The 18,284-nt window shown below is 38.4% G+C and overlaps 1 protein-coding gene and 1 pseudogene across 1 annotated transcript in view; both read left to right on the top strand.

The window, feature by feature from the left end:
* Window positions 1–1,207: 1,207 nt before the first annotated feature.
* LOC135699024 (uncharacterized) lies at window positions 1,208–4,206 on the top strand (annotated as a pseudogene).
* Window positions 4,207–15,534: 11,328 nt separating this feature from the next.
* Window positions 15,535–18,284, top strand: part of LOC135699020 (ras-related and estrogen-regulated growth inhibitor-like protein) — a 92,046-nt gene continuing 89,296 nt past the window's right edge. Inside the window, exon 1 of the mRNA XM_065219205.1 lies at window positions 15,535–16,094. The gene's annotated coding sequence lies outside the window, so the exon portion shown is untranslated. The remainder of the gene's footprint in view (window positions 16,095–18,284) is intronic.

The following is an 18,284-nucleotide window of genomic DNA, read 5'->3' as shown; positions in this document are numbered from 1 at the left end:
ATAAGAAAATTCTCATGTTAGATAATTCTTAGCGTTAAATAATTCCATGAATTTTGTAACTAGATTGTTTTTACATCTTCCATATTTAATCCTCAGTTAAATCTCAGAAATAGGTACCAAAATTAAAGTCTATAACTTTGAATTTATAATATACAAATTTTTGACTTTGAAATAAGGCAATGTGCATATTTAGGACTTTGCAAAATGTAACAGGCCCAAAACTACGTTTGGGATCGAGGTAGGCCGTGCTTTGTTTCTGGCGTGTTTTGTTTATGCTGCTGCTTTATTTTTCGCAAATATTTAAGGAAAAATTTAAGGAAATTGAAAAATTCCTTAAACTGAAACTTATTCGATAATTTCGGGTGTAAGTGCTCGGTTGTTACAAAAAATAAGAGCGAACGGATTTTTAGACAACCAAGAGTGGACCGGTTTGGGAGATCGAAGAGTGCTGTGCTTGTAGATGGAAGCGAAACATTTTCATCCCTTCAAATTTTTTACTACTTAATAAAACACTGAAGAAATTATCTTATATGTAATAATTTTTTTGTTGAGAATTGGTGTAGTGATCAACTTCACCCCATTTTACGGTACTCAACATTAGTTAGGTTAACTTTGGCATACAATTGTGTTAACTGTCATAATAGCAAACGCCACGCATTTTGCGAGTATGGTATTATAACTATTAGTAAATTTTGCATTTCCTGATTTCAATTCCAATATAAAAGTTTAAAGTGAGAGCATTTTAATCATTATGTACTGGTAATCATATTTTAAAATATTTTGCTATTAAGTCCTGAGCGCCTCTCAAAAATGCGCAAATACCGACCGTTCTATTTTCCAAGCTACACTCTCGCTCAAAGATCGTATTGCGCAGCTAATCGCGAGGAAGCAGAAGGGGAAGTTGATCTCGTTCGATCTTGACCACGCGTTCGATCGGGTCTATCATGAGTTCCTGCATCGGACCTTGCTCTCTCTGGGCTTCGACCAGGTTTTCGTCTGTTGGCTCTCTCGAGTCGCTGCTGCCTCTTCATCACGGCTGCTAGTGAATGGGTGCCTCTCAGAGCCGTTCCGTATAGAACGGTCCGTACGTCAGGGAGACCCGATGTCGATGCTGCTGTTCGTGCTCTATCTTCATCCCCTCCTCACACGGGTGGAGCGTGTATGCGCTGGTGACCTTTGTGTTGCGTATGCTGATGACATCACGGTGATGGCCACCTCAACTCACACGATCGACCGTATTTATCAGCTGTTTGGTAGCTTCGAGATCGTATCCGGGGCAAAGCTAAATCGACTGAAAACAGTGGCGATCGATGTTGGTTTTATCAATGGAGATCCACTGACGATACCAGGGCTGCAGACAAAGGAGAATGTCAAGGTACTGGGCGTTATTTTCACCAACTCAGTGCGACTGATGGTTAAACTAAACTGGGACGCTTTAGTATCGAGGATCTCGCAACTCATATGGTTGCATAACATGCGCTCCCTTTCCCTGCAGCAGAAAGTGCTACTGCTGAACATCTTCATTACAGCGAAGGTGTGGTACCTCTCGTCTGTTATTCCACCGCAATGTGCTCACACGGCGAAGCTGACATCAACGATGGGGACTTTCCTTTTTCGTGGGCTACCCGCACGAGTCCCAATGCAGCAGTTGGCGCGCAGCAGAGAGCAGGGTGGATTGAAACTGCAACTGCCGGCGATCAAATGCAAAGCACTTCTAGTCAATCGTCACCTGCAGGAGATCGTTTCCCTTCCCTATTATCAGTCCCTTCTCGCCCAAAATATTCCTCCCCCCGCCGATCTTCCTTGCCTAAAACTTCTCTCACAGCCAATTCCCTTATTTCCACACCACATCCAACAAAACCCCTCCAGCGATCAAATCCATCGTTTCTACTTGGAACAAACTGAGCTACCCAGAGTGGAACGAAACCATCCAGGCATCAATTGGAAAAAGATCTGGATGAACATATCATCGAGAAGGCTATCGTCGAGCCAGCGTACTGATCTCTACCTGCTAGTGAACGAGAAGACGGAGCACCGTAGACTGATGAACGTCATCGGCCGTGCAAACGACCCAAACTGTCAGCACTGTGCGGTAGGAATCGAGACTTTGCAACATAAGTTTTGCGAATGCCCTCGAGTTGCTGCAGCTTGGGCACACATCCAGCGAAAATTGACGACGACGCTCGGCGGCTGGCAGAGGCTGAGCTTCGACGATCTTGTTCGGCCAATCTTGGGTAACATGACAACAGCGAGAAGAAATCAAATTTTAAAAACGTTCATTAAGTACATCAACTTTGTCAATGTGAATATTAATAATAGAATAGATGTAGGCGAGCTAGATTTCATTTTGACTCTAGAAGATTGATATATTTTTTAAATATCTTGAATATGTTATTTAAGACCTAAATAAACAATATTTAACAAAAAAAAAAAAAAAAAAAAAAAAAAAAAAAAAAAAAAAATAATAATAATAATAATAATATAGAAAAACTGGGTAACACTGGATGAATTCTAAAAAAAACTGGAAGATTTCAAACTTTAAGAGTTGGTGTATATTGAGTCACACCAAGGTGAAGCCAAGTCTACTTAGAGCATTAATTTGACATAAGATACGTTTGGTAATGATCAGTTATGATAATTTGTAATATTTGTTGTGAAGATAATTCGACCAAATCACTGATATAATGATTTACTACTGCCGCTAATTCCTCACTAGAAGTCATTTGAAGGTGATGCAGAAGTCCTCTGTTGCCAAGTAAAAGGGAAGGAAATCTTTAGAAAACTGTGATGGGAATTCCACTGTTTTTCTCTTGACGCGACTCTTATACACTGACTGGAATGTTGTATCACTGATAACAATAGTAACTGGGGGCGAACCGTAGTAGCTAGCTTCCATACCTCTCACGCCAAAGTCACGAGTTCAAATCTCACCCCCGGACAATTCACGAATGACCCAAGAGCGTTAAAGTGACTATAATAATAATAATAATAATAAAAAGAACATTAACCTTCTTATTGCATTAGGAAAAAAAAATCAGGTTCAGATTGCACCTAGCAGTGAGTTGAGGTGATACATCAATTTTGTTGTGAGTTAAAGAAGATCACACCTAATCGACATCCACGTAGTTCTTTCTATTCCCATCGAAGAAAACGGTTTCGATTTTACGCGATTCCATCAACCTGAGACTGACATATACGAGCGTCAATTTTGACATAAAATTGAGTCATAATAGACGCGAAATTCAGCTCAATCAAACGTACTTTTCGTCGAGCAACGAACTTTTCAGTCTCGGAGCACTTAATTTTACATGACATGTTTGCTTACATCTCATTCTTTATGTCAAAGATGGATTCCGTCCCGTGTATAATTAGTTATTTGTAAGTGCGTACCAAAGGGGAACATCGTTCACCAACTGGGTCGAGCGTCTCGGGTATTTTTTCCAGGTAACTGGCATAATCGATCCGGAAATGTAGAAAGCTTTCCTAATCACACTGCTCGATTCCACCACGTTCAGCAAGCTGAAGGTATTGTGTTTGAACAAGGATCTTAAGTTGGTTACTTACGAGGAAATTGTGCAAAGGCTCCAGGACCGGTACGATCGGAAGGATTGCAGTTTAATCCAGCGATACAAGTTTTACAACCATGTCCAACTGCCAAATGAAGCGTTGCTGGATTTCATAGATGCCGTCAAATTACAGACTGAGCTTTGCTGCTTTGGAAACTTTAAGCAGACGGCGACCGTTGATGGAATAGTGATCGGAATTCGCAACAAGGTTCTGCAGCGGCGGCTTCTGTGCGAGGAAGAGCTCACACTAGCGTCAACGGAGAAGACCATAGCTCCTTGGGAACTGACAGGGCCGAATAGAGGTCAATCGGTTATGGAGAGGATTTTAGTGGTTCGAGTTGGAAGAGCAAGTGTGGGCTATGAAGATCTCACCAAAACCATCAAGAACAAACGGACAAAGGACCAGTCAAACTCGACCTGTGGTTTCTGCAGTAGGTTGGGACACGCTACGAAACGGTGCTTCGTGTTGAAAGTTTTGACTGAGGAAGGAATGATGGATGTCTATGCTGGAATGCGCACACCGAAGAGAGTCGTCGCCACCAGCACTTCTGATTATGTGAATGAAGCGAACGGAAGCTATTATTGGAAACGTGTCGTCCCAGCGAATAATTCGACGACGGTTGGAAATTTTAGGCTTTAATTTTTTGTTTTACATCTTAAATACGATGTGAATTTATTGAAATAAATAATTGTTAAAATTTAAACAGAATATGCACAATACAATAAAATGTATCTATATGCCATAAGGGGCTGTCCTTAAAAATAAACAGTTTGTCCAGGCCAAAAAGAAAGTATAAATCACATCAAAATGGTTTTCTTACCTAGGTTCCATTATTGAAAGTCTGCAAAACAGATAGCGATGAATTTCCTCATTCTTCTGCATTTATCTCACCGGAACAAATTTAGTGTCCCAGGTTATGCGAATTCCACTGTTTTCTCTTGAAGTGACTCTTATACACAAACTGGAATGTTGGCATCACTGATAACAATATTAACCGGGGCAAACCTGGTGTAGAGGTTTGTTTCCATACCTCTCACGTCAAAGTCACGAGTTCAAATCTCACCCTGAACAATTCACGAATGACCCAAGAGTGTTAAAGTGACTATAATAAAAAAAATTAACCTTCTTATTGCATTAGGAAAAAAATTAAACAGTTTGTCCCAATGAGCAAGCCAGCTGTATGTACTCAGAGTTAATATTTATGCAGCGAGTAAATTTGAGTAACTCATGATTACTCATAATTGATCAAAGTAGTCGCACATGAGATCGTTCATTCATCAACAAATAAAAAATACAGACTGTTTGAATAAACGTCAACTGTCAGAGTGATCTTTTTTAAATTACTTTATTATAATGATACAAATACTCCAGTCCAATTTAATTCATTTACAGCCCACTACCCTTATATTGGAGACATCATATCAAGAAGACTGGCAACTTTGCCAGAATCCAAGCGATAGATACAATAGCGCTGCGCTTGAGTGAAGGTGGAAGCAACTTGATTTGTTGTATTCGCTTATATGTTAAATGTTGAAAAAAAATATGAACAGGATGTGTGATTTTAAGATTTAAGATCCAATCCAAATCAATCCATCCACAAAGATCCTTCGCATCCATCAATGTGAAATCATTTGAAGGGTCTAAATGGGATATTTTAGCTTGGATTGTATGGTTAGCTTGGGGAATCGTAGATTCAAATGGAAGCTTTTGGATATGAGTGGACAATAAGATCGTTGTCGAAACATCCAGAAAGGTGTGCATTATGATGGGGTTTTTTTCCCTTGATTTTTTTTCCGTCGATCTTCTTTTCGTGCTGAGCACCAATGCTACCGACGCACACTGGGGACAAAATCGAAACAATGTGTTAAAATTCAATAACTTCGGTGCTCGCTGGAACAAGAGACTAAAAAATAGTTATTCTTATAGAAAAAGAGTCTCAGGAATCGATTGGAGTGGGTTTCATCTTGGGCACGATAGGGTAAGTTGGGGTTTTCACATTTCTAAAATTGATCAAAGATTTAGAAACTTGACCTATTTTAAACAAAAAATTGTACTACTAAGTTTTTTTATATATACGTTAATTAAACTGTCATACCTAGATGCTTCTTAGTGAATCGAGCCAGCTCGCCATATTTGGTTTTACTTAACCCAAGTTTTGATTTTATCGCCAAAGATGACTCCTCCGAACACAGAGATGTTCCACGAATAGAGTCAACGGATTCGATGGTCTCTTTTGCCCAAACCTCACCGTCGCTCAACAAGTGCTGTAAGATTTGAGCAGTTGCTGGATTAGCAGCCTTTACGGTAGCAAGTTTGGCTGAATACAGCAAGTTCTTTGAAAAGTCCGATACTGCGTCTGTATTTCGAAAATCTTGTCAACTGGCTAAACTCCTTGCGCTTTCGACCTGGAGGCTTTAGGGTTGACGGTCTTCGCTGACTGTTGGAACTGGTATCCAAATCCGGAGTGGCAAAAGGAGGTGAAATAGGAAATGATTGTGACGAGGGATCTTAGGGTTTCCTTGAATGGACCCGCGTATTTTTCGAAGGCCTGGATCCTGAGGGTTGGTCTTCGACCTGATAAAATAATTGATGATGAATTATATTCAAGCATTTTTTTCGTAAAATTTTGAGTTGGTAGTTTTTGTTTAGGATTTTTATAAAATATTCATACAAATATCAAAGACAAATCTTCTTCTAATCGCGGTTGATGCTATTGATTATTTAGTAACATAAACAAAAACAGATTTCATTAGTAGTATGTCTTGCTTTACATTAACGCATTTCCACGCTAATTTTCGTTCAATTTAAATTGGTTTGGAACCCGTTGTTTTTTGAAAATTTAGCACTTCGCTCAACAGGTACAATTTTTCCGAACTGTTAATTTTTTTAATGTTCGACGGTATCGTATTAAAAACGTTTCTTCGTTAATTTATGCTGCTTTCTAAAATTAAGCACGCCCAGGGATTCTTACTTCGAATATGCTTTCAAGCCACTCTACATTATTCTTAAAGAACCGTTCCTTATTGTGGGTTTTTGACCATCGCCGATTAAATTGACCAATCCAGTTTTTAATTCCTTGCGCAACAGCCGCAGGTGCTTTCGACAGTGCCCTAGACACAAAGTCAAGTAAACGGTTTTTATCTCGACCAGACGCAAAATATTCCTCAACGATATTTTTATTTGACCGCATTTTGCTTAATGAAATTCAGTGGAACACACTTAACACCACGTAAGAAGCACTACACTGAGCTACTGTCACGCAAGAAACAAGAGTAAACAAATAATTCTTTTGGATTGAGTTTCCATGACGACATTTCACATTTTCGCATCAAAGTGGTCTTCGTGGTCGAGTGGTTAGCGGCGTATAATATATACAATAATGACCCGATTTTATCAGCCCCCTTTTTGAAAATATTTTCTAATATTCTACGAAACCCATGTGCTATTTCAATGGTTTTATTGCACCAAAGTTTACCCTAAACATCGATCAAGAAGATTAATGGAAAAGATTTCGAATTATGGATATAGGAAATTACTGAACATTAAAAGAATAATGAATGAAGGGACTGATAAAATCAGGGCATTACTGTAGTTTATTTTTTAATGAATATTAAGAGACCAAACTTGCTTATATGTATAGGAAAAATCCCAATTTATTCACCTATGGTCTGACCCTATTTACACTCAACATGACTACCAATGATCTTATTTAAAAATTCTCACGTCATTTGATGTGGCACATGATTGATTTTAAAAAAAAGTCAAATCTGGCCACTTCCCCGGTGCAACCCGGAACATATCCGGATTCAGCAAATCTGGTTAAGGGTACTAGATATCATTGTATATGAAACTTGTTTTCGAATTCTGATGTAATTTATTGTGTCGCATGATGGGTTTTGAACTTACTCATAAGCTGGTTATTTTCCCTGAGACACTAAGAACTTGTTCCGGCCGTATCTCCGGAATTGTATGACCAATTTTGAAACTATTCCGTAGCGATCTATGTAATCATAATCCCGAGCAAAGTAAAATATCAAATTGATAACAAGTTCTATGACCCGGTCATCACTTTTTGATAATGTCCTGCAAAATACCTCAGCGGCGAAACCTACCCAAACATGTTCAAGGAGTTACTGCACATCGTTCTTGATCTATTTGGATGTATATAAGAAGCTCAAGTGACGTTCTAGGTCATCCAAAGAATTCTGTAGTTTAGAACATGGCTCATACTGCCGTGAGATGACAAAGTGACGTAAACGCCACCATGGTTAATTTTCACTTTTCTTCATATTCATAATCTATACCCTAAGATACACCAGAAAACACTCTCTTCGTGATAAAAATGTGTTTTGGAAGCCTGGAGACAAAGTGACGTAACCATACATTTTCGGAGAAAGAGTAATATGTTTTCACTGTTTCTACGGATAAGTGACGTCCACCATATAAGAATGTTGAAAATCCAAAAGAGGTTCATATTTCCCGCTTAATTTTGACATTTTTTTAACAGAATGAAATTTTTTTGGCAAATTTTTATAAATATTGCAAGTTTATGCACCCAGGTCCATGAATATAATGCACATCATTTTCGTTGTAATTGATGGTGTATGAGATGTTCTAGGTTCTCCAAGTTGCTTTGGAGTTCTGATTATTTGATCAACTGGCTCTACCATGAACTGCACGATGTTCTCAGCGACAAAACCTACAAAAACATGTTCATAAAGTTTCTGCGGATCGTTTTTGATTTATTTTGATTTATAATCAAGGTTCTCCAAATTGTCTTGAACTCAGATCAAATGATTTACCTGATCAACCATAACTATACAAGGTCCTTAGCAACTAAACATCTCTGAACAACGTCAATTTAAGGTGTATTAGACGTTCTAGGTTCTTCAAATTGTTCTAGATGTCAGATTATTTGATCTACTGGATCAACTAAAATCTGCACGATGATCTCACCGACAAAACATTCCAAAACACGTTTATACAGTTTCTGCTGTTCGTTTATAGTTGATTTTTAGGTGTATAAGATACTCACGGTTCTCCAAATTGTCCTTGAGTTCAGATCAAATTCTCATCCAGGTTCACTGATTCAAAGCCCTTTGTATTAAAACATCTCCAAACAGAGTTAAACATATCATGCACATTATTTACGTTTGAATTCGATATGTTTAAGACGTTCTAGGTTCACCAAATTGTCCTCAAAACTTGTTAATTAGGCTACCATCTCGCATTTTAGTTTGATTACATTCATAGATCAGGGGGCCTCCATAACCTCGGTCGGTAGAGCCTGCGACTATAAAGCAAACCATGCTGGAGTTGGTCTAGGATGTCAGATTGGAAAATTTCTCGACTTCCCTGGGCATAGTATATTATTGTACTTGCCACCAGGCATGGAAAATCATTTACATTCATTTCATGCATTCATTTACATTCATTTGCCTCTAACTTTTTTAATCAACAGCATTTCGCAAAATGATGTACAGAATTTTTGTAGGTTTTGTTATTAACTACAAGTTTTATTAAGAACTCAAATCTGTATCTCTTATGCATCATGAATTACAGCGGGAAGAACTCGTTACTGTTTTTCAGTGAATGTAAAATACATTCACTGAAAAACAGTAGTGGATTCTGTTTGCTCTGGTTTGTCATGCATTAGAAATACGGATTTGAGTTTTTTACAAAAGTTGTAGCTAATAACAAAACCTACAAAAGCTCCATACACTATTTTGCGTAATTCTGTTGATAAAAAAAGTTAGGGGCAAATGAATGTAAATGAATGCACGAAATGAATGCAAATGATTTGCCATGCCTGCTTGCCACACAATATACACATGTAAAAATCGAACAGGCTTGGAAAGCTTTCAATTAACAACTGTGGAAGTGCATCTAGAGCACTAAGTTGAGAGCAGGCGTTAAGTTACAGTTGGGACGTTATAGCCATAGATAGCACTAACTAGCGGAGGAATTCCGAATTGTTCTGTCCATCATCCAACAGTCCTTGACCCCCTGATCAACTTTGCCCAAGAAATCATCCGTCTAAATAGTCAGGATCTTGAGATACAGCAGCGCAAATATATTCACTTTCAATAATCACTAGTGCCACATAGTGGAGGAATTCCGAATTTCTCTGTCGATCATCCAATAGTTCTTGACCTTCTGATCAACTTTGCCGAAGAAATCATCCGTCTATATCATCGGTATCTTGAGATACAGCATTCAAATCATGCAAAATAGGAGATTTTAGGGCAAAACTGTGAAAAACCCCAACTTACCCTATCGTGCCCAAGATGAAACCCACTCCAATCGATTTCTATTAGAATGACTATTTTTTAGTCTCTTGTTCCAGCGAGCACCGAAGTTACTGAATTTTAACACATTGTTTCGATTTTGTCGCGACGCCAGGAAGGCAGCTCCCACACCTGGACCCTACCAATCGACCCATCAACTCATGAACCGGGGACCAACAGCTTCACTTTCCTTCCGAAGGAAGGCATGATCAGAAATGTTTTGCCTCAGGACATCCCGGCGGTGCCGACAGGGATTGAACCCGGGTCTTAAATTTACGCAATTAAAATTACATAGAACGAATTTATGAAGAAGGAAATTTAAGAAGGTTACGGGCTTTATTTGGTTTGACCGAGCTTAAAGTTTTGAGTAAACAAATGTAACTAGACGCTGAAAAGATTCATTCCCACCGATTCCATGTAAATAGTCATGGAATTTATTTTAATAAATTTTCTAGAAAACCATGTGAATCAGTTTTCATTTTGGATATTTTTCTTAGTAGCACCAACCGGTGGAAGCTAACGATTTTAAATGGGCTCACTACTTGACTAGCCTATTGGTCCCAAGTCCATCTATAAGCGTACCCCATTCTAGTCGAAATTCTAGTAATACACTATGTTTGTTTTGATTCGCTATGAAAGTTTGACAGATTAAATGGGGGGTTCGGGGTTTTTCATATGTTTCGAGGGGTGCCTCGATTAGCTTGAGACCGAAAATAGTACCAGAGAGTACCGGTGCTCGATAGTTCCCGCGATTAATGTGTTGAGATGCTTCAAATGTGGAGAATTTGGGCACAAGAGCATGGATTGCAAAAATTGTGATAGATGCTCTAGGTGCAGCCAACAACACAAAACGTCGGAGTGTACGTCAACTGTATTGAAATGTATTAATTGTTTGAAAATGAATAAAGAACGAAAAATGAACTTGGACGTCAACCATGCCGCATTTAGCTCGGAATGTTTGCTCTATAAAAGACTTTTTGATCAGAAGAAAAGCAGCTTGCGTTTCAATAAATAGCAGCCAAGTTCCAGGAATGTGAATCAATTCGATTTTTTATATTTGAATATTGCGGGGTTGTCAACAAACTACGTAGCATTACGTCAGATTGTTGAGGAAAAACGTCCTCTTTTAGTTTTATTATCTGAAACTCATATTGTAGAAACTGAAGCTTTTGATCAGTATAGTATTCCGGGATATATTGTTGCTGCTTGTTTATCACATTCTAGACACACTGGCGGTGTTGCTATTTATGTCAAAGAATCAGTTCAATTCAACCTTCGTACCAACGAAGTTATTGATGGCAACTGGTTCTTGGGCATTACAGTTGTACGTGGCATGAAGATGGGTAATTATGGTGTTTTGTATCATTCTCCCAGTTCTAGTGACCAGCGTTTTGTTGAAGTTTTAGAGAACTGGCTCGAGACATTCCTTGATTCTAGTAAATTAAATATATTGGCTGGTGATTTTAATATTAATTGGCGTGATAACCATAATTCGAATCATTTGAAGCGTTTAGCTGAGTTTTTTAATTTAAAGCAAACGGTAAATGAATATACGCGTATTTCCAGGCACAGTAGGACTTTAATTGACCACGTTTATTCCAATTTTGATTCCATTTGTTCAGTTACGGATACTGATTTGAAAATAACCGATCATGAGACTTTAGTGATTAATGTCTTAGACCATGTTAACGATAACGATAATTTTGTAACATTGAAGTGCTGGAGGAAATATTCGAAGCAAGTTGTTTCAAACCTTGTTGAGAGAAGCCTGGATTTTCCATTCGCGGATGGTAACTTAGATGAATCTACAGCTGTTCTTAATAACGCTTTGAAAACGTGTACCAATCAACTAGTTGAGCAAAAGTTTGTTTCTTTGAAAAACTCGAACAGCTGGTACAATTTGGATCTTTTGCGTCTTAAACGGAAAAGGGACAAATGGTACAAAAAGTTTTGTAGATATAATAATGACAATCATTGGACTAGGTACAAAATCGCGCGTAATAAGTATTCACAATCGATAAAGAAAACTCGTTGTGAATATGTTCAAAGGAAGATTGATCAGCATCAAAACAACAGCAAAGAGTTATGGAAAATTTTGAAATCTTTATTAAAACCTAGTAATTGCAAACCGCGGTCCATAACTTTTAATGGCACATTAGAACAGTCAGAACAAGTAATTGCATCTAAGTTTAATTATTATTTCGTAGACAGTGTTTCATTGATTAATCAATCTATTGAATTGGTCGATGAACCTGACGAAATAAAACAGCCAGTTAATAGTAGTTGCAGATTTGAAGTTTTTCACCCAATTACATTAGATGAACTTAGAGTTATTTGTTTTTCATTAGGAAAATCGGCTGGAATAGATAATGTTAATGCTAGAGTTATTCAAGATTGCTTTCATGTCATTGGCCACATCTTTCTGGACCTTATTAATGAATCATTGCAGAATGGACATGTGCCACAAATTTGGAAGGAATCCTTAGTGATTCCTATTCAAAAAGTTGCTGGAACGATTAAAGCCGAAGAGTTTCGTCCCATCAACATGTTGCACACTTTAGAGAAAATCTTAGAACTTGTTGTTAAAGGCCAGCTGTTGGAGTATTTGAATAGCAACTCTTTGTTGATACCAGAACAATCGGGATATCGGGAAGGTCATTCTTGTGAAACTGCATTGAATTTGGTGTTAGCAAAGTGGAAAGACAACTTGGAGCGTAAAGATACGATTGTTGCTGTTTTTTTGGATCTGAAACGCGCTTTTGAAACAATTTCTAGGCCCTTACTGTTAAGTACAATCAAGCGCTTTGGAATTACGAGTACTGCATATAAATGGTTTGAAAGCTATTTGTCTGACAGAACTCAACGGACTGTTTTTAATGATTCTGTTTCCAGTCCCGTGGGGAACAACCTTGGAGTGCCCCAGGGAAGTGTATTAGGGCCCCTTTTATTTATTATGTATATTAATGACTTGCGACGTGTTTTACGGTTTTGCGACATTAATCTTTTTGCAGATGATACTGTGTTATTCATTGCAGCTAAGGATTTAGAAGTTGCCGTCTCACACTTGAATGAAGATTTGCAGTATCTAAGTAGATGGTTGAAGTGTAAGCAGTTAAAATTGAATACAAGTAAAACTAAATTTATGGTAATTTCGCGGAATCGACTAAATGAGAACGTCTCTGTTGTAATTGATGATGAAACTATTGATCGCGTTCAGGAGATTAAATATCTTGGCGTGATTATTGATGACAAACTTAAGTTCAACTCTCACATTGACAATGTCATCAAGAAAATTGCCAAGAAGTATGGAATTCTATGTCGATTGAAAAACGATTTAACTATTGCCAGTAAAATACAGCTATACAAATCAATCATCTCTCCTCATCTAGACTTTTGCCCATCCATTTTATTTCTGTCGAATGCAACACAAATATCGAGATTACAGCGCTTGCAGAATAAAATAATGCGTTTGATTTTGAGATGTAATAGATTCACTTCCTCAACTTTGATGTTAGACGCCTTACAATGGTTGTCGGTGAAGCAAAGAATTGTATATTTGACTATGGTGTTCATTTTTAAAGTAGTTAACGGTTTGCTGCCTCGATATTTGTGTGATCGAATTGAAAGAGGAAGTGACTATCATAGATATAATACTAGAAACGCGGATGAAATAAGAACACCACATTTCTTGACTTGTGCTTCACAGAATTCATTATTTTTTAAAGGAATAAATGTTTTCAATTCGATGCCTAGACACATTAAACGTTCAACAACATTAGCAGAATTTAAGAGACATTGCATTTCACACGTTAAAACTGTCTTTTGAACGGTTATCCAGTGATTTTTTTTTTATGAATTGACAAATTATGTATCTTGACGAAGTTATCTTTAACGGATTACTTTGTATGGACAGCTGTTATAACGACTTTTTAATAATTATTGTAGCACTGCAAAAACTATTTTGTTCGCCACGATGGTGATGATGGATTTTTGATATATGATTTAATAGTAGTAGTAAAAAAAAAAAATAGTAGTCTACAAAGGTTTGAGCCTCGCGCGCGTATTACGGATATAGAGGACTGAATTTAACATTTGATAAAAAAAAAATGCAATTTTGAAGATTATTTGGAAGATACCTTGAGTTAGTAGTAAGTTTTTTGGCAAATGTTGGGGGTTTGTGAGCATTCCTGACATTGCTGAAAATTATGATAGCATCAGATTGCGGGGTTACTAGTGTAATATGATGCTTTGTTGATTGTTCATTAACTCTTGATTGCTTGTAAAACTTATGAATATTTTAGGTGGACAAAAAGGCGAACTAAGAGGTGGACGCCTGAGCTTTTCAACATTTATATCGCTGTGAAGCAACTGTAAACTCTAGAGGGAATTTATATCTGTAACTGAAACCAGTTCGATTTTGTTTGCCAACCTGGTTAAAATGTCATATTTAATTATCTTAAAGATAAATCGTCCAGCTCAAACCTTTGTAGGGGTAAGAGGTGGGACCATCATCATCATCACCAGAGCTGAGCCAAAAAGTTGAGCACGTTTCTTCTGGACCTTCTGGTCTTAGAGTTACCTCTATGGTAGCACTAAGCTGTAGCAGTGAAGATGCTACTTGATGTTATACTAGAGAAGTAAGGGGTTGCCTTCCAAAATTTTTCATCGATTTCCAGCTGCACCTATGTAAAAATGTTTTTTTTATAACCAGGAGCATTACCTAGAATAAAACAAAGTTTTTTTTTTTTGTATTACATCTGTGATACTCTAAGGAAGCCTTAGCGTGAAACTTTAAAGGCACAAATGTCAGCTTCCACAAAACATACAAATTTGAAATTGCTACTCCTTGTTTGCTGTGCTACTGTGAAATCTGTTACGTAAGGCTTAGCAGAAAAGGTACGAAGATTATGGGATTTTAAGGTATCCAGTATTATCCGTCGATGGATGATGGTGGGTTGTAGACTTCTGGAATGCTTGCTTCGTCAAATATCTAACCTTGATATTTGGGAAATAAACACGCACAAAAACACGTTGCTATGTTACCGTGCAATCAACAACTCGAATTACTCAGAGTTACTCCAAATTAACTCCAATATTGCAATATTGCTCATGATTAAAAGCTGACTTGCCAATAGGTTTGTCCAGGCCAAAAAGAAAGTATAAATCACATGAAAATGATTACATGGTGTTATTACCTAGGTTCCATTACTGAACCAAAAGTCCGCAAAACAGATACCGATGAAATTCCAATTCTTCTGCATTTATCTCACCGGAACAAATTGAGTGTCCCAGGCTATGCTATGGCATTCCTCACGCATCCTCCCCAAAGGAAGGGGCATTATCAGGTCGGCTGTTTTTTGTCGTTGTTTTCATTCATCGTCTTACCGCTTTGCATCACCTTGTTTGTTGTTTTTGCTCATCCTCGTTTCGGCTGAAATTCTTACCCATTCAACCGGGAAGCGCTAGCCAGCTCCCCTACCGGTCAAGCCCCGGTGCGACATCAGCTCCCGGTCAACGCATGCGCTTTCCACCAGCTATAAAATTTTCCATTCGCAATTTATAGCACCCCTCGTCGCCGCGACGGGAGATGTGCGAAGGAGCTGGCTGGCTGTTCAGCTGTTCGCACAAAATATATATGACTCGGCACGGCTTGATCTGGTTTCAGTCTGTTGAAGTAGCTTTCCCGGTGTATTTCGCGAACCACGCGCTCTAGGCATCTCTCTAGCAGCAGAAGCAGCATCAGCAGGATTGTTGTTTGCATTTCTCTATAAGCTGAGTGTGTGTTTGTGTGTGTACGTTGCGGACAGTGGCGCAACAAGTTGTTTTCATTGAGTTAAAGCTAGCAGGAATTATCTGCCGCCGCCGTGTGTGGTTGTGTGGTAGTAGTTTCCCGAATTCCGTGCCACAATGGACTTAACGCTGCCCAGTGTAATGGACTGAAGAAGCGCACCGTGAAATTGGGTTAATTTCGGTGAAAAGAGCACAGAAGAAAAGCGCTATATGCAAGCGAAAAGTTCACAGTGTGGTGATTTTTAAGTTACAACAAAAAAAGGGATTGGAGTTTATTCGGCAGAATATTTGCTGGGACTTTGCACAGTGCATGTGTGCGTTGAAAAGAGAAAAACATTGTAGTAGGAAAATAATTGAGGCAGAGCCAAGTGCTTCACACAAAGGACTCATCGAGACCTTTCTGTTGATTGGATTTTAGCAGTTGCCGGTCAGGATACTTCAGAAGCCAAGGTAGGTGTTGCTGATCACACTCGAATTTACATTCTTTCCCACGCCCGTTCGACTCATGTCGAACATCAACGTCCCACGCACAGAAGTGCTTCGAGGAAAATCCTCTTCTAATTTCTTGCAAGTGGGTGGAAAAACCAACCACCCACCATGGTCATATTAAACGCCCATGGTCCGATTGGATAGAAGCACATTGATAATGTCAATGGGTTTGCAATCTCCGTGTAGTGGAATTCCTATACGTACCTACGATATAATTCTTGCTGAACATTACACCCATACAGTATTTTTTGCACATTGCTCCTAGAATGTTAAAATCCGTACACATACAAAAATTATGCTTCCCCCTTGGAGTGATCTAGTTAGACCGTAACGCTTTGTTTACAGTACTTCCGCTCATGCTACTAGATTTCACACCTCCCGAGCCGGATTGTTTACCGCACTATCCCGCATTCCGATCCGCATGTGTTCATGTCTTAAAACCCTAAAATGGAGGAGTACACAGTGAAGCTGACTTTTATGAATGAAAATTTGCGTTCCGAACAGAAAGGGGGTGAATCAGCCAGCGTTCAGCTTGCCTTTCTTGTTGGTTGATCCTTTGGCGATGGTGTCCATTCAAGTTAAATGATGGATGTCCGGATGGGCAAGTCGCGTGGACATATGCTGATGGGAATTGCGTCAGAGTTGTGTAGAAGATCGGCGAAGGAAAAAAAATAAAATACTGAAGACAGTGCACCACCAGAGATGAACGACGTGCGTTGATGGGTGGTTTGTTTTATATTGTGTTTTTTGGGAGATGGGATGGCGTTCATTGGTATTCGAGTTTTGTTTTTCTTTTGTTACGGCACTCGGCTCGGCAATGGTTTGTTTTTCGCTTTTTAATCTGTTGGTGGAAAATTTCTTTTTGTGAATGGACGGCCGTTGTTTAACTTGACGAACGGAAAAATCGGACACTTGAACGTCTATCCGTTGAATGTAAAAAAGCCGATTGTATGAAATTTGAGCGGATTGGAAAATGCAAACGCTACTCTGCTCAACGGAGCGGGCTTTGGCAGTGATCTTAGAAACTGTTATTGCTTACTTTTAAAGAATAATGTGACCCATACGGAAGTTGATGATTTGTTCAGATTGAGACAATATTTTAGCTTCTTTGGGCAACACAGTATTCCAGTAGAAAATCTTCATCAGTTAATTCAATGGAAGCCTATCAAGACTGAATGAAATGGATACATGATTAAGTACTGACATTTCATCAAACTCTAATCACTCACAGCTTGTGAAGGATTTTGACTCAAACTGATCGTCAAAGTTAAAAACGTTCTTTTGATTTTACATCGATTTTAGATTTTCAATACCAAATCTACAAAGGCTTTTGGGAAAGCATGCCAATTGATTCAATAATGACGTTCAAATCGTGCTTTTGTCTTCCACTAATATACCGGTACTCACCAAATGTACGAAGTAATACAAGATACAAGCATGTAGCAAATTTCCAACAGTCAAGTGACTCCGCACGTTGACTAGCAGTGGCTGAACGAAACAGTCGAGAAACTGCAAGAATGTGAAAATCATTCCCTACTTACTTCAGTGCGATAGCGACTGAAAACGAAACAAGTAAATGACCGTGCTTTGGCACTGTGTGAGAATCAAATCAAGCAATTTAATTTTATTTCTATTTGACGTGATATCTGCACTTCCATAGGTTTAACAATTATAAAATGCTTCATACCAGCACCAACATTGCTATAAAAGTTTCACTTAAGGTGATACTCTAAGGAAGCCTTAGCGTGAAACTTCAAAGGCACAAATGTCAGCTTCCACAAAACATACAAATTTGAAATTGCTACTCTTTGTTTGTAGTAGTACAGCAAACAAGGAGTAGCAATTTCAAATTTGTATATTTTGTGGAAGCTGACATTTGTGCCTTTAAAGTTTCACGCTAAGGCTTCCTTAGAGTATCCTTAAATCCGGAAAGCAAATGAGGGGGAAAATAATGAAGTAATTGCAAGGGACTTTATACTATGGCAAAATTGCTCCAATTTGTGAAAAAAATCTATCATTTGATAAAATCTTAAATATTGTTGACAATGCTGGTGAAACCAACTAAGGAAGAGTGTTCACTCTTTGACAGTAAGTGCATTTCAATACACTGCTATCAAATATGGAGCTCGTGTCACATAAGTTAAATTTTCT

Source organism: Ochlerotatus camptorhynchus, unplaced genomic scaffold, assembly GCF_037179485.1.
Source record: "Ochlerotatus camptorhynchus isolate MF236.1 unplaced genomic scaffold, CSIRO-AGI_Acam_v1.1 ptg000101l, whole genome shotgun sequence".
Classification (NCBI taxonomy): Eukaryota; Metazoa; Arthropoda; class Insecta; order Diptera; family Culicidae; genus Ochlerotatus; species Ochlerotatus camptorhynchus.
This window is presented reverse-complemented; position numbering and strand designations above follow the sequence as displayed.